Source organism: Barbus barbus, assembly GCF_936440315.1.
Source record: "Barbus barbus genome assembly, chromosome: 3".
Taxonomy (NCBI): Eukaryota; Metazoa; Chordata; class Actinopteri; order Cypriniformes; family Cyprinidae; genus Barbus; species Barbus barbus.
This window is the reverse complement of record NC_136731.1, coordinates 31,908,760-31,936,696: the sequence shown is the minus strand read 5'-3', so window position 1 is coordinate 31,936,696 and position 27,937 is coordinate 31,908,760. Positions and strand designations below refer to the sequence as shown.

Here is a 27,937-nt window from a genome sequence, read left to right as displayed (position 1 = left end):
ATATCACAGTAATATCTGCTGAAAATGTAAAGAAAATGTTATTTGTAGTAAGAGGCTGATATAATATTCAATAGAGTAAAATCTCATGTTGACAGAGGTATAATAAGACTTTATTGATATGTGTATATATTTGTCAGTGCCTTCAAAAATATGTTCACAGAAGCAAATTCTAGTTTCAACATCTCAGAAAGCCTATATGTTTTTCAGACAAGCTTACAGAAAGACAGGAACATACAGAGCAAAAGAGAGATAGAGATGACATGGTTATTTTCCTTTTTTGATTTCTAAATACATTAGACTAACATTTAATTAGATAAACTAACATTTAACATTAAATTAATCACAAAACAAATAAGAAACCTTGGGGTCTTCACAAGTTCTTTCATCAAATCATCACTGCTTCACCTGGGGGGGAAAAATCTGTGTTTAAAAACACATTAAAGACATAATACAATCTAAATTGAAGCATGCATATAACACTAACAACATCTAGTAAAAGTTCCAAAAGGCATCATCTTACTTAAAATGTTCGGCACGTTATTTAGTAATATTTGTATTACCTTGAAGAGGCTGAGTACAGCGCTGTAGGTCAGAGAAAAGAGGAAGAGGAAGATGAACGAGGTGGCAGTGGACCAGAGACTTCTGAAATCATCCTCCTCCAGAACATCTTCATTGCAGTCCAGAGCAAAGCCATTCTCTGGCTCAGGTGGCTCACCTGAAAAAGAAAACACATGTACAGGAGACATATGTATGGTAAGCACATGGTGCAACACATATATGAGAACATAAATCATACATCCTGAGTTTAAATTCCAGTATTATTAGACTTGTAGTTAGTAACACTTGAGCACATGACGGCTTTATGTACTGCATATATGTACTCACATACATTCATTTGCACAGTGTACACTGAAGAGACAAACATACAGAATGTTATAGTCCTGTCTGGTAGACACTGATAGTGCATTAGATCATACACTTTATAAAAAAATATACATATGTATATTATTACATTTATGGTATGCTTATCAAGTAACTTACTATTTTCAGTTGACATACTTCTATTACAAGTGCACATAAAAAATATCACATATACCATCTGTATGTTTTATTGATTGAAAAGGCCAATAATTCCTTGTTATTTTGATGGTTATGTTTAGAATTTAATAAGTGGCTTTACTAGAGACAGACACCAAAAAAATGATCATTTGTCTAAATACTGAAGAAAAAACAAAAACTAAAATGGGAGCAGAAAATGAAGCACACCAAGTTTCTGATTAGAAAAACAATGTGAGAGCTGGACTAAATCATGCAAACATATTTATTGCTTGTAAAACAACACAAAAAGGGCATGTTATATTTTAGGCTAACAGCAGTACAGTAAGCACGGAACAAAACATAAAGAAGCTCTATTATATTGTTCTGACAATGTTTTCATGTGACCATATTTTCTTACATGCAACATGTAAGTAAATATCAAATTAAACATATAGTCATATGAGTGTAATTTGACTTTGATGTTTGACCCATGCAGTAAAGTGATACAGACATAGAGACAGAAATACAAAAAACAACATCAACGATACTGTACATAATCTGACGAGAAAGCAACAGGACAAAAGCACTGGAACACTGAACAACAGATGAACAATGATAGTTTAGGAATGCTTGCACATTAATCACATGAACGTTCTGGCTGTTTACTTTTGCTTGTTGACACTTGTAATGGAGATCTTCTATTGCTCATTTTGGCATGCATGACAGCGCAGCTGATGGCGTTGTTGGGATTATTATACTCCTTTTCTGTCATTGTTAAGATGCTGAGAACAGATGTGGAGTCCTTTTGATGGATGGGAGCACTGGTTGTGCCCTCTATGTAAGGCTCATCACCCACTTTCCACATTATATAGACATCACCGAGTTTAGGATTGGTGACCTCACACACCAGAGAGACACGATCTGTGTAATTATCATGTCTGTAAATGAAAACAGTGGGTTTCTGTCCATCTGAATAGGAGAAAATTATAACAATTCATCAAACAACAGTGCAAAATAGTGAAAAATAATAATGTACAGAGCCAGTTAAACATCTTACACAACAAAAAGCATCCCATAGTGTTTAAGCATTCTTGCATTTTCAACTTTTCAGCATCTACGAATACAGAGTCACAACCTTCAGTTTTAAAAGCTTTAAACTGGTGACTTACCTCCTTGATCAAAATGGATCTCCTGCTTGATTTCTCTGTTATTATTTTTGTCATAGATGGTGCAGGTGACCTTTTCACCTTCAAACCATGCATTTGTATCAACAGTGACATTGTGTTTTTTTATAAACTGTGAAATGTCTTCAGAAAACTTGACTTCTCCTGATGTCACAGCTGCATTGCTGCATGACACTACAGCTTCTTTCACTGCATTCCCTACATCTCCAGAAACAACAGCTTCCAAGACAACTTTGTCGTTTACAAATAGTTCTTTTTGAATAGGTGGCTTCAGTGTCAGTGCAAATTTAGCTACAAGGGAGTAAGAAAGTAAATATGATTTAATGTAGCCTAATTAGATTTTGTGTATGTCTGTAAATCATACACTGGGATCAATTTGAAGGAATGCACCCTTGTGTGAATTTGAAACAGAAGTGAGAGAGTAAATTAGAAAAGGCAAACGAACATCAGTTGTGATACACTCCTGATGCGTCATCAGGAGTGTATCTTTGTGTGAATTTGAAATAGAAATCAAAGGATGAACTAGAGAGAGCAAACCAACATGAGATAACTTACCTTTGAAGTTTGTCGCCATTTTAAATGTTTTTCCCCTGTGTGTGACCTCACAGGTATAGAGAGTCTTTGAATCCCAAGTCTCTCTGCTGACTTCATAAAAACTGTATGCTCTGTAATAACCTGTATTTTCATTTAGTTTCCTTTCCAGTTTTAGCTGGGTTATGCTCTTGATATTATTAACCATCCATTGTACATCAATATTCTTGGGATAGAAATCCTCAATGACACACATGACAGATGTACTTTTCAGAGTTGTTACAAGAATCAAACTCAGGGTTGGTGTTTGTGGATTCACTGTAATGAAAACAATGTTTATATACTATGAAACTATGTGAAGGAAACAGCTTAAAATTTCACCGTATACCTCAGCAGTTTAACTGAATATTCATCCTGTTAATGTCTGTTGTTACCTGTTGTCAATGTTTCTTTGACATTTCTTGATGGGTGTCCTGCTTCACAAGTAATATTACTTTGATTCCATGCTGTTTCATTGATAGTTATATGGCTGACTTTCATCATTTTGTTTCCAGTTCCTAAAGTAGGGTACTGGATGAAATTAGTCAAAGCATTTCCACTCTGATCCATCCATTTGAATCTGACAGATTCAGCGGGTGCAAACCCGGTGGCCAAACAGCCAACAATTAGGGAACCGGGTGAAGATTCACTTGAAGACATCATAAACACATTTGGTTCTTTGGGAACTTCATCTGAAAGAGTGAAACCACATAAAACACAGGCTAGACTTAATTGACCTAACAGTCGCTTCACAACCCCCAGAAATTTCCCTAAAACATTTGTATTGCAATTACATGCAGGCTACATTAACAAATTAGTTATTAATATAAACAACACACACACACACACACACACACACACACACACACACACACACACACAAATAAAAATAAATATGTACATGATTAATTTCATTAGTTACAAATAAAACATTTAATTTATTAAATTGATTAAATTATTAGTAATAAAGTAGTTGAATAAAATGGCTGAAGACCCATTTTGCTCATATTCAATATTAATGGCCCAGCTCCTCTGTCAATTATCTACCAACCTCCCCTCAGTACCAGTAATTCACATTCTGCTGACTGAAACAATTTATTATAAAGTTAATAATTTCAAACTGTCTAATCTATAGGGCATGCGTCAAACAAATAACCACTGATAAATAAATAGGCTGTGCATTTTTACGCTGTAACATCACAACCTCAATCACCTACTGGTCAAAATTTACAGATAGGTTATTTTTACATTTAGCCTATTTAATATATCTAGACCAAAGATTTGGTCTGGCAAAAACAGAACAAAAGCACACACATCACTGTCTAAATGCTCAATTTGGGTGCTGAACAAAGAAGATAAAAAGAAGACAGAACAAATATATATATATATATATATTTTTTATATATATATATAAACGAAAACACCTCATTTAACACATGTAATTTTAACGTTACCATTTAAAATAGGGCTATGCACTATATTGGCCCAGTGTTGTTTAAGCTTTTCACAAGGCTTCATGGTTCTAAGGTTGCACTATCTAGAGTGACAGAGTGGCAATTTTGATAAGATTTATTCTGGTAATAAAAACTGCTTGTTCTTTATAATGAAATACACTTCATATAGTATTAAAAAATTGGCCTATGTGTGACACAAATAGGCCATACCAAAACGAACAGTGGAATAAATTAGTTGTCTTTTTTTTTTATTAAATTGAAGATATGAAAACGAAATATTGAGGTAAAAGCGGTAAATAACTGACAGCTATCAGTGTCCTTTGCCCCAGTAGTCAAAGAAACTATCGCAGCGCTACATTAGTTCATATCAGTTGAACAAAAGATCGTTCCTCCTTTAATATAACAGGATCTGCCTGACCGTAATTAGTCCAGCGAGGAGGACCGAAGTAAAGAAAACCTTTACTCGTTGCTTGCTCTACTTTTACAGTATTAAAGAATTTTATCGTCTACCTCCACAACAGCTATGTGAACATGACAAATGAAAAATTAAAATCTGCATGATATAGGCCTATACGTTACAACAAAATTTGCGTGCGTTTGCATGGTTCTATAAGATTCAAAGTTTAAAGATGAAATCCAGCTATGGTCTTTAAAGATTTAGTCCAATTTTATACCGACAGCTTGAATTAATGCAACACCAAAATAATCCTACAGTTTATAAAAAACAATAGGTCTAGAGAAACCGACAACATGGGAATACAATAGACAGGATAATTTAACAATAATATAAAGCACGTATATGCAGACTAACAGCTAGTGTATTCTTATTTATTTATTTTTTAAATGCAAGTATAGCCTATAAGATACAAAATTTTAGAGGTAAAAGAGGCAAAGAACTTACTTGTGACGATCACTTGTGTGCCTTTACCCCAGTAGTCAAAAGCATCACAGTGCGACCTTATACGTGCTCTGATGAGCAAAAACCTTCTGAACTGAGATTCTGAACTGAAGAGCACTTTAAGAGCTTTTTATTTCTAGTATTTCTTGCGCATCTCTTCCAAGCTAAGCATGATTTGCTTTTTCAGAAGTAGTTTAATTTTTCAAATAGGCCAACTGATTATATCTGTCCAGTACAAATGCATGTGCATAAATTACATAAAAAGTAACCTTTTTATGTATTTAGACATGTTTAAATGTACACATGTTTAAACACACACACTCACACACACACACACACACACATGTTGGTTTTGTGGTTTATGGGGACTCTCCATAGGCGTAATGGTTTTTATACTGAACAAACTGTGTGTGCTATTGCCCTACACCAACCCTACACCTAAACTTAGCCCTCACAGGAGGCTTTGTGCATTTTTAGATTTTCAAAAAAACACCATTTAGTATGTTTTTTAATCCTTTTGAATTACGGGGACATAGGCAGTGTCCTCATAAACCACCTTCATATTGTAATACCTCTGTCATACCCATGTCATTATACAAATTTGTGTCCTCATAAACCACATAAACATGCACACACACACACACACACACACACACATTAGTGCTGTCGATCGATTAAACATTTTTACTAATTAATCTCACATTTTTCTGAAATTAATCGCAATTAATCTAACATTAAAGTTTTTAAATATACTTTTACACTGCAATAATTTCACATTAAATCTTTAAATTAATGTACAAACAACATAAAGACAGTATATTTTTAATATTTGTTTAATGGCATCTTTATTTTTTATGACTGAAGGCCAGTATCACTGACACCAATTAATACTGATTTCCCTATACAAATGTCTCCCCCTAATATTTAACCATTCAACTTTATATTATAATTAAGAGCTATCAATTTTAACATTTATTAGACTTGAAAAATAACTTAACTAAAATAAAACAACTTTAAGTGAACTTAAAACAATCTTCACATAAACCCATTATAAATGTCATATTTACCTGTGCCCCTTTGCAGAAATATACAGAAATGTAATAAAGTTATCAAACACTAAATTCTAATCTAAATAGATGAATCCTTAAAACTATAAAAGTTATTGATTTGCTGTTTTTTTTTTCTTTTGTTCTTGATGAACAGACATCACAGCAGCTGGTTATTAGGTTGTTTTGCCTGCTGTTTCTTTAAGAGATGTCACTGCTGAACGTGATGCGGATCTGACACTCATCATATTTTCTTCCAATAGAACCTTTTCGGACCCATTTTAATCTCTTCTAATGAACTGATGAGTTGAATCGAGTGTGTTAGATGAGGGACACAGTGCTAGGATGCTCCAGGACAGTTTTGAAAACCATTTCAGAGACAAGTTTATAATGTAACTCATATATAACATATTACATGCATGCACAGTTTTATGGCAGCTTTAATCACCTTTTTGGTAACTTCATGACTTAACTGATCACGACATCGAATGCTGATAGTTTCTTTCGAGATTTGATATTAAATGATACAGGCTATGCGTGCACCATTGTGCGTGTATTGAAGAGCACGCGCTGCAAGCACAGTACAGTTTCCGCGCTCGTTTGACTCGCGCCTGACGCTGAAGTGAAGTTGAAGTTGAAGTTGAAGTTGAATCTATTATTAACGCACTACTTATTAAATGCACTTCTTGTCAAGAAAAAAAGAGACTGAATTAGCAGTTATGAGTGGGGTGGACAACCCTAGGCCCCGCCCCTGCGTTAACGGCGTTAAATAACTTTAATGGGTTCAACTGAAAATGCATTAAGCCACAGTGTTTTAAAATGTCCCGGCATCTGGAGATTTGCTTAGTAGGCACACTGACTGAATATATTGGAATATATTTAGCCAATATATCGCCTTAGACAATACTTCTAATATTTCCCTTACTGTACGTACAGTACACAATAATTTTACATGAAAAATTGGATTAGGCTACATTTATTATTTAAATAATTGTGTACAAGGGATGTATTGGCAAAAAAAACAAAAAAAAAACACCTCACTGTAAATCACTATATATGTAATTCAAGCTTTACAGTTTGACAATGTGTTATTTTAAAAGTAATTTTAATTAAAAATACATTGGACTTTTTAACCCAGTCGGTGGACTTGTCAGACGGTCCCTTAACCATTAAGCACATATAGCGCTTCAAAACTTTCTCCAGTTTTAATTTACTGCTATAATACACGTTCTTAAAAATTTATTTTCATGTCAATATGCAACCACTTTATATTGACATCATTTTTTTTCCAAAACCGCCAAGCTCAATAAAAACATTAATAAATCATACTATACTGTACATAGTTTGATTTTAATTAATAATGTGTTTACTGAGTTAAAAAAAAAAAAAACAGTCTTAACGCATTAAGCCAGGTTAATTGGAGGAAAATGCTTTATGAGTAATTAAACACGTTACCTTCTTATTCTGGACCCATCTGCTTGTCTATACATCGTATGCTTTATTAATAATGTGTTTAATTGAGTTTGGTCTTTTAAAAACACTGTTTTAATGCATTAAGGCACATTAAGCATTTTCAAATGTCCCGCCGGAAGTGCCGCTGCTTCCCTTTACACTGAAATGCCTTCTGTTTACACTGAAAAGTTCACACACATCCACATATGAAATCACTTTCATATACAAATATACACAACTAAAGCATGCGTCTTTCTTATCAGAATTGTATACGTTTGTGAATTTTATTTTGTATGTTCGCGCGAGTGTTTTATGGGTGTGTGCACGCGCATCCAGTAAATATGCATGTGCGAGTGTTTATAGGTGTATGTGCATGGCTCAAGTTTATATGTATATGCGAGTATGTATATGTGTGTCTGCATGCAGCGAGTTTATATGTATGTGTGTGTGTTGTTGTGGGTGTATATGCATGGATCGAGTTTGCTATGTATTAGCGAGAGTCTACAGGTGTATGCATGCATCAAGTTTATATGTATAAGCAAGTTATTCACAAGTGTATATGCATTCATTACTAACATAATGTGTATTGGTATGGATTTCATATTAGTGTGCACGTGTATTTCATATATATATATATTGAACATCCAATAGTATACATGTATATGTGAGTAATTTATAGGTGTATAAGCACGTGTTTTATGTAAGTATTGATAAGCGATGTTTGATTTAAATCCTAAGTGGCGCCTCATAAATCTACGTAATTTTGCATTGCATTCTGGGTATACAATGCAAATCACCAGAGGAAAAAATGACTATTTTCGTTAATATTTTTTAAGAGCTTCTTGCACGTTATTACAGTAAAGGGACTAATATTCTTATCCCCTGTGTTATTAAAGTTTTGGTCAGTTTCTTATGTTTTTGAAATAAGTCTCATGTTCACCAAGAAAACTGCATTTATTTGATCATAAATAAAAACAGTAATGTTGTTTTGTATGTGAATATAATGTAAAACGTAATTTATTCTTGTTTTTGCTAAGCATGATTTCTGAAGGATCATGTGACACTGGAGACTGGCATAATGATGCTGAAACTTCAGCTTTGATCACTTTTTAAAACATTGAAATAGAAAATAGTTATTAAAAATGGTAATTTCACAATATTACTATTTTACTGTATTTAATTAATTAAATGAATGCAGCAGTGGTGAGCATAAAATATTTATTTCAAATACATGACAAATGTGACCTTTAAACTTTTGAATGGTAGTGCATGTTTGAGGTATTACTTACTAGTCATATGGCTCATAATGTAGATGTTCTTATTAGACAGGAGATAACGCTCCAACTCTAGTGCACGGCCATCAGCGTAGAAGAATCTAGCAACGTACACAATCTGTCACAGAGCCAACAATATTTATTATACAATACCAGATTTATTATATGGGTCATTCCTGTTATACAGTGACTTTTCTGTCTCTACGATTTACTTACTCATATTTTCTCTAAAATAGTAACATATTTATAAGAAATTGCTTAAATTATACATAATAAATCTACTTTATCACTTAAACAGAGATAATAGACATTAAAAATATATATATTTTTTACACACCTCTTTATTTATACATGCGTTCAGTTTTATCATGTCCTCAGTGCAAATAATCAACTTACACTAGAAATATAAACCATGAAATGATAAAAACCTCAAAATATTTTAAAATTATGTTATGGACTAGGCTAAACTTCATCTAATCATACATATAAACCATGTGAAACTATATATATATATTTTTTACATTTTCTTTATTTACCGTGTCCCTAAAGTCATCTTCCACCCTGTTAGTATGTACTCCCTCGCCTTCCAAAATAGACTACAATTCCACTGAGATCATTTTCAGGAAGTGATATTGTTTATTTATTCCCCTGGAATTCAACTGTACAAATGGAGGTAAGTGTCAACTCTCACTCCAACATTTTTTTTAAGTTTTTGAAATGTTCTCCTGCTTGTCACACTCTTAAAGCTCCACCCTGTTAGGCTATATTATGGAGAATGTTTGTCCGATCAAAGAAAAATAAAAAACATATCTGACATAGTTATAAAACTTATGTTAATCTATAGAAGGTTAGAGAGCTAAATGCTGATCACTCAAAAAAACTACAGTTAATTTAGCTCAAAATTACCTAACCGGGTGGAATGTGAAACTAACAGGGTGGAAATTCTAATAGAATAAATAGTATTTATTGTATACTGCTAATTAATCTACCCGCATGAAACTTTTGAGTGGTGTACATGAATACAATTGTTTTTATGTACACTACCGCTCAAAAGTTTTAGATCAGCAAGAATTTTAATGTTTTTAGAAGAAGTCTCTTCTGCTCACCAAGGCTTCATTTATTTGATAAAAATACAGCTAAAATATTGTGAAATATTTTTACAATTTAAAATAACTGTTTTCTATTTGAATACATTTTAAAATGCAATTTATTTCTATGTTGGCAAATCTGAATCATCAGCATCATTATTCAGTCTTCAGTGTTACATGATCCAACAGAAATCATTCTAATATGCTGATTTGTTGATATCAATGTTGAAAACAGTTGTGTACAATTTTTTTTCAGGATTATTTGATGAATAGAAAGTTCAAAAGAAAAGCATTTATTTGAAATAGAAAGCTTTTGCAACATTATAAATGTCTATACTGTCACTTTTGATCACTTTAATGCATCCTTGCTGAATAAAAGTATTCATCTCTTTCCAAAGAAAGAAAGAAAGAAATTCTTACTGACCCCAAAACTTTTGAACGGTAGGGATAATGTTACAAAAGCTTTCTATTTCAGACAAATGCTGGTCTTTTGAACTTTATATTCATCAAATAATCCTGAAAAAACAATTGTACAGAACTGTTTTCAACATTGGTAATAATAATAATAATAATAATAAATGTTTCTTGAACAGCAATCAGCATATTAGAATGATTTCGGAAGGATCATGTGACACTGAAGATTGGAGTAATGATGCTGAAAATTTAGATTTGCCAACAGAAATAAATTGCATTTTAAAACGTATTAAAATAGAAAACAGTTATTTGAAATTGTAAAAATGTTTCACAATATTGCTGTTTTTGCTGTATATTTGATCAAATACATACATGCAGTTTTAGGCAGTGTATATACATACATATATATATATATATATATATATATATATATATGTATGTATATACACTGCCGCTCAAAAGTTTTAGATTAGCAAGATTTTTAATGTTTTTAAAAGAAGTCTCTTCTGCTCACCAAGGCTTCATTTATTTGATCAAATATACAGCAAAAACAGCAATATTGTGAAACAGTTTTACAATTTCAAATAATTGTTTTCTATTTTAATACGTTTTAAAATGCAATTTATTTCTGTTGGCAAATCTGAATTTTCAGCATCATTACTCCAATCTTCAGTGTCACATGATCCTTCCGAAATCATTCTAATATGCTGATTTGCTGCTCAAGAAACATTTATTATTATTATTATCTTATATATATATACTATATTGCCAAAAGTATTGGGACACCCCCTTCTTTAGAACAGAAGAAGGCACTTCCAAAACTGTGGCAACAAAGATGGAAGCATAATTCACGTATTTAAAAACTGTATTTCCATCCCTGTTCCACTGTTTTGAAAGTGTCTAATATGACTGTACACATATACAAGTCATTGGTGTTTGGTGATGAGTTTTTGGCTCAAGGTCTGCATTTAAAGTCACACCAGAGGTGTTCAGCTGAGATTAGAACTTTGCTTTCTGCAGACCAGTCAAGTTCTTCCACACTGACTGAATCAATTATTTCGTTTTGAACCTCGCCTTTTAAACAGAGGCACTGTCATGTTAGAATAGAAAAGGGCCCTGTTCAAATTGTTACAATAAAATTATAAGCACACAATTCCCTATAGAATATCATTATATGCTTATTAAGATTTGTACTCATGGAAATTAATAAAGTAGTCAAACCTGTTCATTAGAAGGGGGTGACCCAATACTTTTGGCAATATAGTGCGTGTGTGTATATATATATATATATAAAAAGTATTTATAAAATACTCTGCAGAACTATTAAGCTCCCATGTTCAATAACTATTAAGATCCCAGGAAAAGAAAATACCACCCAACTAGGGCGAGCAAGGAAATATAAAAATATTTAATCTTGTTTTGTTGGGTATCCTCATAAGCGCAGTCTAAAATGAGTTAGATAACATCTTAAATTAACTTAGAGTTGTGAGAAAATTAGATGTGCATCAGAGCAACAAAGGTATCAAATCAAAGAACAAAGGTAATAGCAATAATTGTAGCTATATGGACTAGTCTATATTTAATTGATAATTTATGCAGTTAAGACTGTAAAGTGTTTGATAACGTCTCGGTTACGTACGTAACCCTCGTTCCCTGATGGAGGGAACGGAGACGTTATGTCGTAACGACATAGGGGATTTACTTGGAAGCCCCAATCATCTCTGACTAAAGAGAAAACGCCAATGAAATTGGCTAGTGGATTTTGCATACCTGAGCCACTCCCCGTACATACGGGTATAAAAGGGCGACAGGTGCATCCACTCATCAGGTTTCTACCCGCTGAGGAGCCAAGAACGAGTCCTCGGCAACCAGCGATGGTTCAAGATTGTGGCATGGGGACATAACGTCTCCGTTCCCTCCATCAGGGAACGAGGGTTACGTACGTAACCGAGACGTTCCCTATCTGTCGGTCACTACGAGTTATGTCGTGACGACATAGGGGTCATATGGAAAGCGCCACAACCTGAACCCCGTCACGACCTTGTGCATGCAGATGTTGACAAGCTAGTGCGTGACAGACAAATGCCATGCGAAGGTCGCAACCTTCCCATTGCCCCAGCGCAAATTCGCTAACCTTGGTGCCCGCAGGGACCACTGAGTACATTGCTGCTGGAGATAGCCAAGCCGCTGTTCCTTTCCCCAAGAAATCGGAAGGGATTTCGACCTTCTATGAAAGACTGCTTCAAGTCTTTCCTATTTGTTGTTACAGCCTGGCAGTAACGACGGGGAAGCGAGCCTTCCGGAGAAGGGCGCTACGGAGGCCACATCCTGCCCGAAGGGAGGTAACATGTGGAGACACTGATATGGACTGACCCAGGCCTGGGGCAGTACTACATACGACTGGACCCTGGGGCTGATCCTACCTAGGAGTAGGGAGGAGGGCTGCCAGCAGGGCCTGACAGAACTCTGCCAAAGGGAAGACGCGGGTTTACCGTGAGGGAAACCGTACCGTGGACGAATACACGTGTGGGATTACCCGAAGGGAATCAGGCCATACGGACACCTAGCCGAGTACAGGGGCTGACCGGAGACCCGGGCGAGCTAGCACCAGTACTGGGCCTGGCGTCAGACTGCTCCGCCCAGTCTGACTGCCGGGGGTGCTGGAGGTCTCCACCAGGGTTCCCGTCCGGGGAACTGAACTGGAGGAGGAAAACAGGCGCTCGTATCCCCGGGTGAGGGGGAATGGCGCAGCAAGTGTGACACCGGCCAACTCTTCCCGCCACTTACCTGTTACCCAACACACGGGAAGAGACTGGCTCCACGCGGAGACTGTAAAATCCCGCGAAGGTGTTCGGTGTCGCCCAGCCCGCAGCTCTACAGATGTCTGCCAAAGAGGCGCCGTGCACCAACGCATAGGAGGAGGCAACACTCCGTGTGGAGTGAGCCCTCACCCCAAGGGGGCACGGCTCGCCTTGGGATTGGTACGCCAAGGCGATGGCCTCCACTATCCAGTGGGCCAACCTCTGCTTGGATACAGCCTTCCCTTTCTGCTGACCTCCGTGGCAGACAAAGAGCTGCTCAGAGCTTCTGAAGCTCCGGGTGCGGTCCACGTATATGCGCAATGCTCTTACGGGACACAGCAACGCCAAGGCTGGATCTGCCTCCTCCGAAGGCAGTGCTTGCAGGTTCACCACCTGATCCCGGAAGGGCGTGGTGGGAACCTTGGGCACGTATCCAGGCCGGGGTCTCAGGACAACGTGAGAGTAGTCCGGCCCGAACACAAGGCACTCTTCGCTCACCGAAAATGCTTGGAGGTCCCCGACCCTCTTGATGGAAGTGAGCGCGGTCAGGAGCGCTGTCTTAGCCGACAGGAATTTCAGCTCGACTGAGTCCAGCGGCTCAAAGGGACCCCTCTGAAGTCCCGCCAGGACGATAGAGAGGTCCCAGGAGGGCATCAGGGGTGACCTAGGCGGATTCAACCTCCTGGCACCCCTCAGGAACCTCACGATGAGATCATGCTTTCCCACGGACCGGCCGTCCACTGCATCGTGATGGGCCGCGATAGCAGCCACATACACCTTCAAGGTGGAGGGTGACAGCCTACGCTCCAACCTTTCTTGCAGGAAAGAAAGCACTACTCCAATCGTGCATCTTCGGGGGTCTTCCCGGCGAGAAGAACACCAGTTCGCGAACAGACTCCACTTCAGAGCATAGGCTTGCCTTGTTGAAGGAGCTCTAGCCTGAGTGATGGTGTCTACCACGGCCTGTGGTAGACCACTTAAGTCTGCCGCGTCCCGTCCAGGAGCCACACATGGAGGTTCCACAGATCTGGACGCGGGTGCCATATGGTGCCGAGCCCCTGAGAAAGGAGTTCCTTCCTCAGAGGGATACGCCAGGGAGGGGCTGTCGTGAGGAGAATGAGTTCCGGAAACCAGATCCGGGTGGGCCAATACGGCGCGACCAGCAGGACCTGCTCCTCGTCCTCCCTGACCTTGCACAGTGTCTGTGCGAGTAGGCTCACTGGGGGAAATGCATATTTGCGTAAAGCCCGAGGCCAGCTGTGTGCCAGTGCGTCCGTGCCGAGGGGCCCCTCGGTCAGGGAGAAATATAGCTGGCAGTGGGAGGACTCGCGGGAAGCAAACAGGTCTACCTGAGCTTCCCCGAATCGACTCCAGATCAGCCGGATCGTCTCGGGATGGAGTCGCCACTCTCCGGGAAAAGTGAGCTGTCGTGAGAGCGCGTCAGCCGCACGGTTGAGCTCCCCCGGAATGTGGACAGCGAGCAGCGACCTGAGCTGCGTGTGACTCCAGAGGAGGAGATGGCGGGCGAGCTGTGACATGCGGCGTGATCGTACACCTCCCAGCCGGTTGATGTACGACACAGCCGCAGTGTTGTCCGTACGGACCAACACATGCTTGCCTAGCAGCAGTGGCCGAAACTGCCGCAAGGCCAGATGCACTGCCAACAGCTCCAGGCAATTGATATGCCAAAGCAGTCGAGGCCCTGTCCAGAGCCCCGAGGCTGCCTGCCCGTTGCATGTAGCGCCCCAGCCCGTGCTGGAGGCATCTGTTGTGACAACAACATGCCGGGACACTTGTTCTAAGGGCACCCCGGCGCCATGCCCACCTCGGGACTCGGGAGTGCAACCAGTGCTGGAGTGGTCTCATATGGAGCAATCCGAGCGGCGTGACCGCAGCTGCGGATGCCATATGCCCCAGGAGCCTCTGAAACTGTTTCAGTGGCACCACAGTCCTGCCCCTGAAGGAACTCAGGCAGTTCAGCACTGATTGGGCGCGCTCGTCCGTGAGGCGCGCCGTCATACTCACTGAGTCTAACTCCACACCGAGAAAAGAGATTCTCTGCACAGGGGAGAGCTTGCTCTTTTCCCAGTTGACCCGAAGCCCCAACTGGCTGAGGTGCCGTAACACCCGCTCCCTGTGATCGCACAACTGCTCTCGGGACTGGGCCAGAATGAGCCAGTCGTCGAGGTAGTTGAGGATCCTGACGCCCACTTCCCGTAGCGGGGCAAGGGCGCCTTCTACGACCTTCGTGAAGACACGGGGAGACAGGGAGAGCCCGAAGGGGAGGACCTTGTACTGCCATGCCCGACCTTCGAACGCAAACCGTAGGAACGGTCTGTGTCGCGGAAGGATCGAAACATGAAAGTAAGCATCCTTCAGGTCGATCACTGCGAACCAATCCTGGGGCTGAATGCACCTGATCATACGCCTGTGCGTCAACATCTTGAACGGAAGCCTGTGCAGGCCCCGGTTCATGACTCGCAAATCCAGGATTGGCCGAAGACCACCGCCTTTCTTGGGTACGATGAAGTAAGGGCTGTAAAACCCCTGCCTCATCTCGGCTGGAGGGACCGGCTCGATTGCATCCTTTGCCAGGAGGACAGCAATCTCCTCGCGCAAGACAGGGGCGTTCCGAGGTACCACTGAGGTCTCGAGAACGCCACTGAACTTGGGAGGTCGCCTGGCGAACTGAATCGCATAGCCGAGTCGAATTGTACGCGTGAGCCACCGAGACGGGCTGGGCAGCGCAAGCCACGCTTCCAGACGTCGTGCAAGGGGCTCCAACGGCACAATCGACGTACCTGTGGTGGTGCAGCGCAGAGGAGTACGGCTGGATGATACAGAAGGCAGCGCGTTCTGAAGCACCCTTACCGAACTCCCTGGGTCCCAAAGGGGACTGGCTAGAGGTGCGTGGGGAGGCACTGCGTCCCCAACCCGCACTCTCCTGGCCGCTGGCAAGATGGGTCGCGGGCGAGAGTGAGGAGGCAGCGCGTCGCACACTGTCAACCCGCGAACCTGATAACCTGGAGGAAAAGGAAATTGCTCTTTCTGTGACATTGTGGGTACCGCTGGCCCTTGGGCCAACGGCGGAACAGAAACAAAAGGGAACACAAGATTCTCCACCCGGCCCTCCTCCGGGGGAAGGAGCGGCGCTGTCCTCGCCGTCTCCTGAGAAAGAGCAAATTCCAACATCTCCAGGTTGCCCGCGTCAGGGCCGCTTCGTCGCTCTCCTGGACGACTTGGGGCCCGGCTGGGACGCGGGGGGCGCCGCCCTCCTGCGAGAGGCTCGACGCGCCGGCCCAGGTGTTGATTCGGCACGGGGCGGAGCAGCTCTGGAGGACGCAGGGGGGCGCCCACGGCGGCGAGCAGACTGAGGCCTGGGCCCGGGGGCAGCTGTTGCAGGTGCCTCGCGCCGGGGCAGGTGCCTCTGCACCGCCGAGAACTGCTGAGCAAATCCCTCGACGGTGTCGCCGAACAGCCCAACCGGGGAGATGGGAGCGTCGAGAAAGCGTGCTTTGTCGACATCATTCATCTCCGCCAGGTTGAGCCAGAGATGGCGATCTTGGACCACCATGGTAGACATCGCCTTCCCGAGGGACCGCGACGTGACTTTCGTCGCTCGTAGAGTGAAGTCAGTCGCCGTGCGCAGCTCCTGCATCAACCCCGGGTCGGAACTACCCTCGTGCATTTGTTTGAGTGCCTTGGCTTGGTGAACCTGCAGGATAGCCATGGCATGCAGGGCAGAGGCTGCCTGGCCCGCAGCACTATAAGCCTTGGCCGCAAGAGCAGCCGTCAGCTTACAGGCTTTGGACGGGAGACGTGGGCGATTCCTCCAAGTGGCGGCGTTTCGCGGGCACAAGTGCACCGCGACCGCTCTCTCCACCTGGGGAATGCCCACGTACCCCCTGGCAGCCCCGCCATCGAGGGTAGTGAGGACGGAGGAGGCAGACGAGCGGCTTCTGGCCGTGAAAGGGGCCATCCACGACTTCGTCAGCTCCTCATGCACCTCCGGGAAGAAAGGCACTGGAGTAGATCGCGGTTGTGAGCCGCGCCCCACTCCGAGAAACCAATCATCCAGCCGCGAGGGCTCGGGACTGGGCGGTCTGTTGACCTCCAGCCCGATGCTCGCGGCTGCCCGGGCAAGCATGGCCGTCAACTCTGGGTCCGGTGCAGGGGAGGCGACCACACCCGACGGGGGCAGCCCCTCTGCACCTTCATCCTCAGAGGACGTAAACCCGTCCCCCGATGCTGCGATCGACATCCTATCCTCGGGTGGCGCACCGAATGAAATGCTGGGCGCCCCGTGGGACGGACCAGCGAAATCACCCGGGAACCGGACGGGACATTCGCTGCGTGAGGAGTAAGAGGTCCGTGGGGACGTACCCGGCGGAGAGGCTCTTACTGTGACCCTCAGATCTCCCAGAGCGCCAACCGGCGGTCCTCTGCTCGAGCCAGAGAGACCGGGGCGGGTGGCGGCAGAGGGTGCCAATCCTTTCAAAAAGGAAAGGCGAGATCGCAGCGACGTCATGCTCATACGCCCACAACAGGCGCATGAGTCATCCACGAACGCAGCTTCAGCGTGCTGGAGACCCAGACACTGAAGACAACGATCGTGTCCGTCATCCGCGGACAGGAAACGACCGCAACCAAGAGGACACGGACGAAACGGCATCTTGAAAAAGACGCGATCGTCCGTGATTTTGCTCTTTTAGAATTTGCTCTTTTAGTTGAAGTGCCCAGGGGAATCGCTGGAGAAGGGACTCCGCTGTTTGCACCGTGACGCCAACCAGGAACAAAAACAAAGATGAGGCTTGTGGAGAATGGCACAACCGTCTTCATCCACTTGGCTCCGAAGCAAAAATCTGATGAGTGGATGCACCTGTCGCCCTTTTATACTTGTATGTACGGGGAGTGGCTCAGGTATGCAAAATCCACTAGCCAATTTCATTGGCGTTTTCTCTTTAGTCAGAGATGATTGGGGCTTCCAAGTAAATCCCCTATGTCGTCACGACATAACTCGTAGTGACCGACAGATAGGGAACTTTATTTCTGTATATTACCTACAAAAAAAGTTGGTCCTTTAAATGTTTTTTTTTTTTTTTACCTGTAGTTCATATGCTGAGATGGTTCTTTGCATTATACTTTTTTCATGCCTTTTGTTTTTCAAATCTGTAACTGTCAAAGCCTGATTTCTGGTTTTCTGTAGTTCAAGACAGACTGTCAACATACTCTTAACAGGTAAATTATTTATTTCTTAAAATCTTTTATTAGATAAAAAATATTTAAATTGTAACTTTCAAATTGTATTATAATATAAAGATACTGATTAATGAAAATAAACTGTTATTAAAAAGGGTATTTATAACAGCAGGTCATACATAGGACTTTCAAAGCACGGTTCTTTATGGAAACTTATAAAAAAGGGTTCTATTTAGCACAAAAAGGATTCTGCTATTGTTTCAAGCCAAAGAACCCCAATTTGGTATTGTTTAGAACCATTTTTCTTAAGAGGGTACCTGTTAGACAGGTAGGATGGCCACATAAATATGATATTGTTATACTGGGTTTATGTGAAGATTGTTTTAAGTTCACTTAAATTAAAAGTTATTTTTAAAGCCTGATAAATGTTGAATTTGATTGTAGTTATACCCACATTGCTATTTTTTGTATTGTTTTGAAACAATATTATGCAGGTGCAGTTCCACACATTACAGATGGCAAACCATGCAGGACAATTACGGAAAGCTCATTTGCTGTTAGAACCTGTTAACACTGGCGTTCCACCCTGTTATGCTCCATTCCACCCTGTTAGACAAGTAATTTTAAATAAAAATTTGAAAGCAACATTAAATGTTTGGCAGACCTTTGTCTTATTTTGTGAGGTGAGGAGCATTGCCAGCATATATATGTTTTTGAGCAAACTTTTTATATTATTTACCATACTGTTGGCAAAAATGGGCACAAAATAGTACCTGTTCTTAATAATCAAGATATATTCTATTAATTAATGTTTTGTTTTTGTTTCAAGAATAAAAAATACCATTATGGCATAAGGGACATATACTATCTTATTATTGCTCATTATTGTTTAACATTTACATTATTAAAATTTTGTGGTAACTATGTATATGTCCCTAACAGGGTGGAATACATTCACAGCGAGTGTCTGAACAATATACCTATAAATATACCTATAATTCTTATTTTTTAAGTCTTTGAGCTTGACCAGTATCTGTTCCATATAGTTAAACATGTCACTATTTTGGTAGAATGCTAAAAACATGAAAACCATGTAACTTTTTTCCAAAAATGATGAAGCCAAAATGTTACCGGATACCAGGAATTACCCATATATAAACTATAGCATGTCACGATCGCGGATGATAACATGCAGGATCAACACTGTTCATGTATCGCAGGGTACAATTAAATGAATGTACATTTAACCAGATTAATACGGAGAGGCACTGAAATGTAGACCTTCGTTTATGTGTTTTTGACCTACACTGTACTAGACACAAGAACAGTCCGCTATTTAGGATTGTACGTTAGCATGGACTCACTAACTGTAACATTAGCTAGTTTTAGCCAGAGATACCTTGCTAAAGCACAAGATAACATTAACGTTCTGCTTGAGCAGATGAAATTTGTAACTTAATGAGTGTATGACAACCAGAAAATGAACATTGTTGTTTTTATTTGTATTGGGTTTGAATACTTAGGGACGTTTTGTTTTGCGTTTTGTTTGGATTCAGGAAATGTAATAAAATAAATTATATTGCCCATACTCTCAGGATGTCATGAGTCTGGGCCCTGCAGTTCTTCCTTTCACCACCAGAGGTCACCATCTCCCATCCTCCCAGACTCCATCCCCCTAACTCCAGACACCTGTCACATATCACACACACCTGTCACATATTACACTCCCAGCTGTTCCCCATTGTCATGGACTATTTGTACACCACACTCCCACTGCTCTGTCTGGGTGAATTAGTTGTATTTATGGTATTGGTTTAAATGTTGTCGATACATGCACTGTGTTGCCGTTTTATGTATCCCGTTCCTGAATCTGTTTTGCTTTGCCTTGTTGGCCTTTTTGTTTATTAAAGTAGATCCTTACCTGCACTTGGACCCAGACTTTGTCTTTTCCACGGCGCTCTGTCAGTGGTTCGTGACACAGGATACCTGGAATCAGTATTACAAGTTCCCCAGGCACATATTTTTTTTTCATTTTTGAAACATAAACACCATAAAACCGATGCGAACTTCGGATCTTCCAGTGATTCTCTATGGCGCTGAAATCTAAAGATGTCTGAGTTCCGCTACCCGTGCAACTGATACTCGACTGCCATTGGCTAGTCTGCGTTCGAGGGGAGGGGCTTACCGATAGGTCAATTGTGATGCTGTCGTGGTTTAATCCAGTGGTTGATCTCATTCTGATGAGTCATTTATTTTTTACTTTATTAGTGTTACTGTGACATAAATGTGTACACATTCACTTGTTGAACTTTTCTCAAACTATAACGCTGGACTAAAATATGTCGAGTGCAACATTTTGAAATATAATTTCAAAGTAACCTTTCCTTGCATTTAAATGTAGTAGGACTCTCATTTTAGCTCGCATTCTCCGGTGAGTTATTAAAGGGCAAAATATCGTTTTTAACAATTTTTTTTTTTTTTAAACAGTGCATTTGTAACTTAAGTAACGTAATTTTATTGACATAAGTATCTGTAATCAAATTACATAAATTTAAAACGCTACTCATTACGTTACTGCGTTACCAGGAAAAGTAATTAGATTACAGTAAGGCGTTACTGAGTAACGCGTTATACCCAACTCTGAATATAACTAAATATAAATATGTGCGGAGAGTTAAGCTGTGCTGTTGTTGGCTGCCACAATAACGGTAATAAACTAAGGTATTCCTTTACTTGTTTTCCGTACCAGAAAATCTGTCATGTCTGGCGTTGCATGCATGGCTTGCAGCACTTAAGTTAAAAATACTGAGTGAGAAATAATTAAATAATATGTTAAAATGTGTGCTCTTATTATTCTGTGGACAAAATCCCGTGAACTTCGCCCCGACCGGGAGCTGTTTATTTACGTGCGCTCATCTGTTTTCAATGCAGGTTAACCGCAACACTTCATATCTCCCACTCATTAAACTATGACAGGTCCTTTAGTGCAAAAAGACGGTCACTGCGACACTGTAAAGTGATGAAACTACGATACCATGTGCTTTTTAAAATAATTTTCATAGGTTTCACGTTATACTGTTGGTTCGGAAAATATGTAAATGCACGTGCCCAGTAGCCACAGCGGTGTTCTAGCCTCAACCCCAAATCAGTCAGGAGAGTAGATTAACTTCGGTGGACTTAAATTTGAAAAATTGTGTGTTCTGTGGTTGAAATAAAATACTTTCTGATGTTTATTCATGTTCATTTCGTGCTTTAAGTAAATATGAAAAGATGATCATTTCGTATGGGATGATATTAGGCTCAAAATGATTAATAGATGCACGCACAATTCTCCATGTACTGCATACATTTTATGCATGTATCTTACTAACCACAAACAAATGTATTTCAATTTGAGTCTGTGGAATTCGGGATTAAATGTTTATGCAGTGATTTTAATAAATACACACATGTTTGTGTATAAAAATGTTGTGATCTGCATTAATATAGCATAAATTGCTCATACAAAAATGAATCCGTGCATATGTGAATCAGACACGCGTGCATTTATTGACATCTTGTTTGCATTAATCTTGTTCGGTTCATTTGGATTTTGAGACTTCATTTTCGCAGTTTGTAGCATTTCCCGACGCCCACACACACAACTACCAATGAACAAAGCCCAGTGCAATTCATTAACGTGTACACGATTTGAAAAATTCGCAAATGTGCATCACTACACTGAAACAAATGCTTTTCAGTCAGTGTCTGCAGAGTTAAGAATTACATCAATGTGCAGCATTTTGTACAAATAGAGATTTATTTTTTAATACAAATGTTATAGTTTGCATTAAACTATCATAATTTGTGCATGCAGCGATAAAATGTGCATTTGTGGATCAGGCGACGCACGTGCATTCATTCACATCTCTTCTGAGTCGATTCTATTTGATTCATTTAATTTTGAGACTTTCATTCCGCCCGTTTAGCCTTGCCCAATCCACACACACACACAGCTGGCGATCCACACGCAGCTGAGCCTAAGAACATCAGCGACCACTAGATGGCACTAGCCCCAGTCACATGTGCTCATTCCATTGTGTACACTTTTATGAATGTTACATTGTGTTTTCTTTGCTTCTTTTTGGTTTGGCTATTCTACTCTGCCCGTAGAAATATAATAAAAATGTTTTATTGAACTTGTTCTAATTTAACTAGTCTTAGGACACAGAATAGGTCATATTAATTTAGCCAAACAAGAACGTCCTGATGGTACCTTTGTGTTTTTTTTTTTTTCTGTAATTCAGCGGCACGTTGTCAGTTATTCCTTCCTTGTATTATTATTATTATTAAAGGGCTATTATAGTTTAGCCCATTAACTTACACTGTACTATATTAAAACAATGAGCCTTTTATAGGCTATTAGCATAAAGCCTGCTGGCTAATGGAATGACAATGAATGTTTGGGGATTTTATTTAGGCCTACTTATTACTAAACTGTTTTCTGAGTCAATATCGGCTACAAAGATGAAGTTGACAATGCTAATTCGCCATTTTTTTAATAAGTAGCCTATAAATATCGTCTAATTACTATTTACACTTATTGCAAATATCTGCTACTTTTACAGCATAGAATGGCTATTTTCACTTAGTGTAAACAGCAATTCTCTAAAAATGCTACTGTTGTTACTTACTGGGGCTAGTGCCATCTAGTGGTCGCTGATGTTCTTAGGCTCAGCTGCGTGTGGATCGCGAGCTGTGTGTGTGTGTGGATTGGGCAAGGCTAAACGGGCGGAATGAAAGTCTCAAAATTAAATGAATCAAATAGAATCGACTCAGAAGAGATGTGAATGAATGCACGTGCGTCGCCTGATCCACAAATGCTCATTTTAATCGCTGCATGCACAAATTATGATAGTTTAATACAAACTATAACATTTGTATTAAAAAATAAGTCTCTATTTGTACAAAATGCTGCACATTGATGTAATTCTTAACTCTGCAGACACTGACTGAAAAGCATTTGTTTCAGTGTAGTGATGCACATTTGCGAATTTTTCAAATCGTGTACACGTTAATGAATTGCACTGGGCTTTGTTCATTGGTAGTTGTGTGTGTGGGCGTCGGGAAATGCTGCAAACTGCGAAAATGAAGTCTCAAAATCCAAATGAACCGAACAAGATTAATGCAAACAAGATGTCAATAAATGCACGTGTGTCACCTGATTCACATATGCACGGATTCCTTTTTGTATGAGCAATTTATGATATATTAATGCAGATCACAACATTTTTATGCTCAAACATGTCTGTATTTGTTAAAATCGCTGCACAATCATTTAATCCCGAATTCCACAGACTCAAATTGAAAGACATTTGTTTGTGGTTAGTAAGATACATGCATAAAATGTATGCAGTACATGGATAATTGTGCATGCATCTATTAATCATTTTGAGTCTAATATCATCCCATAATTTCGCGTGTTTGAATTGAGGCAATACAGTGATCTGTCATGACATATTAAAGAGCCACAAAACGGTATTTATTGTTTGAATTTCTTTAAAAATTACTCAATTTAAAAGCTGAGGGTCCTGAGACCTTGTTTTATAGCAGATGTAACCTGTTCTGTCTTCTTTGTTGGTGTTTTGTCAGTTTCCTTTTTGCTCTGCGATATTTTTCACTGCATGAGAACACGTGTGTAGTGTGAGAGCGGCATTGTTTGTTGGTCATGGCAACAGTAGCTAAGGGTGGGCGGGTTTTTCGAACGGGCAATTGACCTTTCGCAAAGAGCTTGATTGACAGGCGATCTGACCAATCAGAACGTAGAGATTATGCGCCGCCGCTGCTATCCGCCATCTTGCCCGACAGCTACGGCCTGTCTCCATAGAAATCCATGTTAAAACAGGGTAAAAAAGATTGTCTGAACTTTTTCAGTATAACTAAATATAAAAATGTGCGGAGGGTTAAGCTGTGCTGTTGTTGGCTTCCACGGTAACGGCAATAAGCTAAGGTATTACTTTAAAGTACTTGTTTTGCATTTCAGAAAATCTATGTCTGTATGCATGGCTGAGTGTTAAATAAATAATATGTTAAAAAACGTGTGCTCTTATCATTCTGTGGACAAAATCCTGTGAACTTCGCCCCGATCGGGAGCTGTATGCACATGTGCGCTCATCTGTTTTCAATGCAGGTTAACTGCGACGCTTCATGTCATCTTCCCACTCATTAAACTATGACAGGACCTTTACTGCAGAAAGACGGTCACTTTAACACTCTAAAAAGTGATGAAACTATGGCGCTGTGTATTTTTGAAACCATTTTCATAGCTTTCACTTTAAATTGTTGGCTCGGAAAATATAATGCACATGCCCAGTGCCAGAGAGTCACCGCAGTCTCCACCAACGACACTCACCAGATCCCAATCCCCTGATTTATGATCACCGCCACCTGTCAGCACTAATCAGGAGCACTGTATCCCTGCACTCCTCCCATTCACTCACTGTCTGGTCTCAAACTTTCCATGTTGACTAACCTGACCCACTTACCTTTTGTCTACTTACCAGTTGCTCCAGTGTTCCTATCCCTGTTCTCCACCATCTCCATGCTCCACTGTTACCTCTGGATCCCCTGGAAAAGGAAAAAGGACATTCACACTCAGATAAGCCCCTAGAGACATTCCCATTCCCCGCCTGCTTACCTGGACATTCTGCTCATCTCATTCCCCTTTGCTACTATTCAATAAACCTGTTGATTGTATTGCACTTACCTCTGTGTCCTGTGTCTATCTGCTGATGGAAAACCAGACCTGAACCGACGACTGGAGATGGAGTTCCCGAACCCTGCCGCTGCGGATCCCCTCGAAGAGCTGGTCAGCACTCTTCAAATAGCTCTCTCTCCGATCACACACCCTCAGTCTGCCTCTGCCAGTCCCATGGCCATCCCTACAAACTATTCGGATGAGGCGGTTGATTGTAACGGTTTTTTACTCCAAGTTTCACTCTACATAGAGATGCAATCCCATAAATTTTCCATCCGAACAGCCTAAAGTTGCCTTCCTGATCTCCCTGCTAAATGGACAAGCATTGCTCTGGGCACGAGCCATCTGGAACTCACAGACCACTATAATTAACTCTTTCGATGCTTTCTCTTCCCACTTCAAGGAGGTCTTCAGGCCTATCCACCGGCTCGCTCTCAATTGCCGACCAACTCATCCGACTCCGTCAGGGAGATTCTTCGGCCAGTGACTATACTTTGCAGTTCCGGACTCTGGTGGCCTTGTGTGGATGGAACGAGGCAGCGCTTGTCACTGCTTACCATCAGGGCTTGGATCCACAGATCAGAGCCCAGATGGTGATCTATGATGACACTGTCGGTCTGGAGAGGTTTATGCAGAGGGCAGTTAAGATCTCCCAACTTCTCACGGCTTGTCAGCCGGACATAACCGCTCATTCTCCGTCCTCCCCAACTGCCTGTCCTTCGGTACCAGAACCTATGCAAATGGATACTAATAGCCTCTAACGCACTGAGCGTGCTCGACGTCTCGCCACAGGGCTGTGCCTTTACTGCGGAGTTCCAGGGCACTTCATTCAGGTGTGCCCCTCTCGTCCCCCACGCCCAGCGGTGAGCACCCTCCAATTGGAGCTTGCTATTTCTACCCTACCACTGCTAACGGTACAACTGCTCACACCACGTCATTTCATTTCAGTACCCGCCCTCGTGACTTCGGGATCCTCAGGCAATTTCATCTCACAGGCCCTGCTAAAACAGCTTGATTTAACCCGCCAGAGACAGGCCGAGCTGAAGATCGAGACCATACAGCGAAAACCGCATGGGCACATCAAGTTCTGGTCTCCGCCGATCACTCTGCAAGTAGGCTGTCTTCATCAGGAGAGGATTTCCTTTCAGGTACTGGAGGGACCCACCATCGATATCATCCTGGGATGCCCCTGGCTATCTCAACATTCCCCTGAAGTCAGATGGGATACCAGCGAGATCCTCTGATGGAGTAAAACCTGCATCCAAAACTGTCTCTCCAACGTCCCTATGCCCCTGGTTAGTAACCTGAATCTCCAAGTTCATTCCACCCTAGTGGAGAGCCTCAAAACTCTTGAGGTTCTGACGATCCCATCTGACTACCTGGCCTTCCAGGATGTGTTCAGCAAACAGGCAGCCATGAAGTTACCACCGCACCGGCCATGGGATTGTGCCATCGACCTGCTGCCTGGTGCTATACTCCCCAAGGGTCGAGTGTATCCCCGGTCCATCCCGGAGCGCAAGGTGATGGAGGATTACATCAAGGAGGTTCTCCAACAACAGTTCATTCGCCCTTCCACCTCTCTGGCGGCCTTGAGCTTCTTCTTCGTGGGCAAGAAGGATGGAGGCTTGCGGCCCTACATCGACTACCGGACCCTCAATGATTACACTGTCAAGCTCCCTTATCCTCTTCCCCTGGTCCCGGCCGCTCTCGAGGAACTCCGTGGGGCCCGCATCTTCTCAAAGCTGGACCTTCGGAGCGCCTATAACCTCGTTCGTATCCGGGATGGTGACGAGTGGAAGACGGCGTTCATTATCCCCTCAGGCCACTATGAATATCGGGTCATGCCGTATGGCCTTTCCAACTCTCCCTCCGTCTTCCAGGGGTTTATGAACCTGGATGTCTATGTACATGTCATCGTGTACATAGACATCCAGATATCCTGATGTACTCCCAGAACCTGGCCAAATATCGCCATCACATGACGCAGGTCATACGCCAACTCAGGAAACCCCACCTCTACCTGAAGCTCGAGAAGTGTGAGTTCCACCGCCCCACGGTCCAGTTCTTTGGCTACATCTTCAGTGCGGATGGGATCCAGATGGACCATGGGAAGGTCCAAGCTATCCGGGACTGGCCCCAGCCTCAGTCAGTAAAGGAACTTCAACGATTCCTTGACTTCACAAATTTCTACCGGAGGTTCATTCTGAACTTCAGTCTCCTCTCAGCCCCCCTCACTTCCATACTCCGTCAGAAACACATGTCTCTGTCCAGAGATCCTAACTCTGAAGATTGAGCTGCCTACAAGAAGCTTCAGGAGGCCTTCTGCGCTGTTCCCATCCTCTCACATCCCGAACCCCAACTCCCATTTATAGTGGAAGTGAATGCCTCCACCACCGGCGTGGGAGCAGTGCTGTCTCAACACAACGGAGAGCCTCCCCGACTCCATCCTTGCGCTTACTTCTCCAGGAAGCCTTCCCCAGCGGAGCGGAACTACGATATTGGAAATCGGGAGCTGCTCGCCATTAAACTGGCACTGGAGGAATGGAGACACTGGCTGGAGGATGCTCAACACCCTTTTACGGTCATCACTGACCACAAAAACCTGGAATATCTCCAAAGTGTTAAGAGGTTAAACCCCCGGCAGGCTTGCTGGGCCCTCTTCTTCACCCGGTTCCAGTTTTCCATCACGTATCGACCCGAAGATAAGAATGTCGAGGCAGATTCCCTCTCACGTATCCATGCCCCCCGACGAACCCTCCACACCTGAACCCATACTCCCTCCA

The 27,937-nt window shown here is 41.8% G+C and overlaps 1 protein-coding gene and 1 gene segment (V, D, J or C); both read right to left on the bottom strand.

Moving 5' to 3' along the window:
- LOC306859147 (immunoglobulin mu heavy chain-like) overlaps window positions 1-27,937 on the bottom strand; it is a 344,847-nt gene that overhangs the window by 26,965 nt on the left and 289,945 nt on the right. The window lies entirely within an intron of this gene.
- On the bottom strand, window positions 91-27,261 carry LOC306850075 (immunoglobulin heavy constant mu-like). The segment is given in 10 exons: window positions 27,077-27,261; window positions 20,008-20,107; window positions 8,932-9,034; window positions 5,148-5,246; window positions 3,188-3,484; window positions 2,778-3,071; window positions 2,208-2,513; window positions 1,705-2,007; window positions 561-715; window positions 91-405 (listed from the first exon to the last, which is right to left on the bottom strand).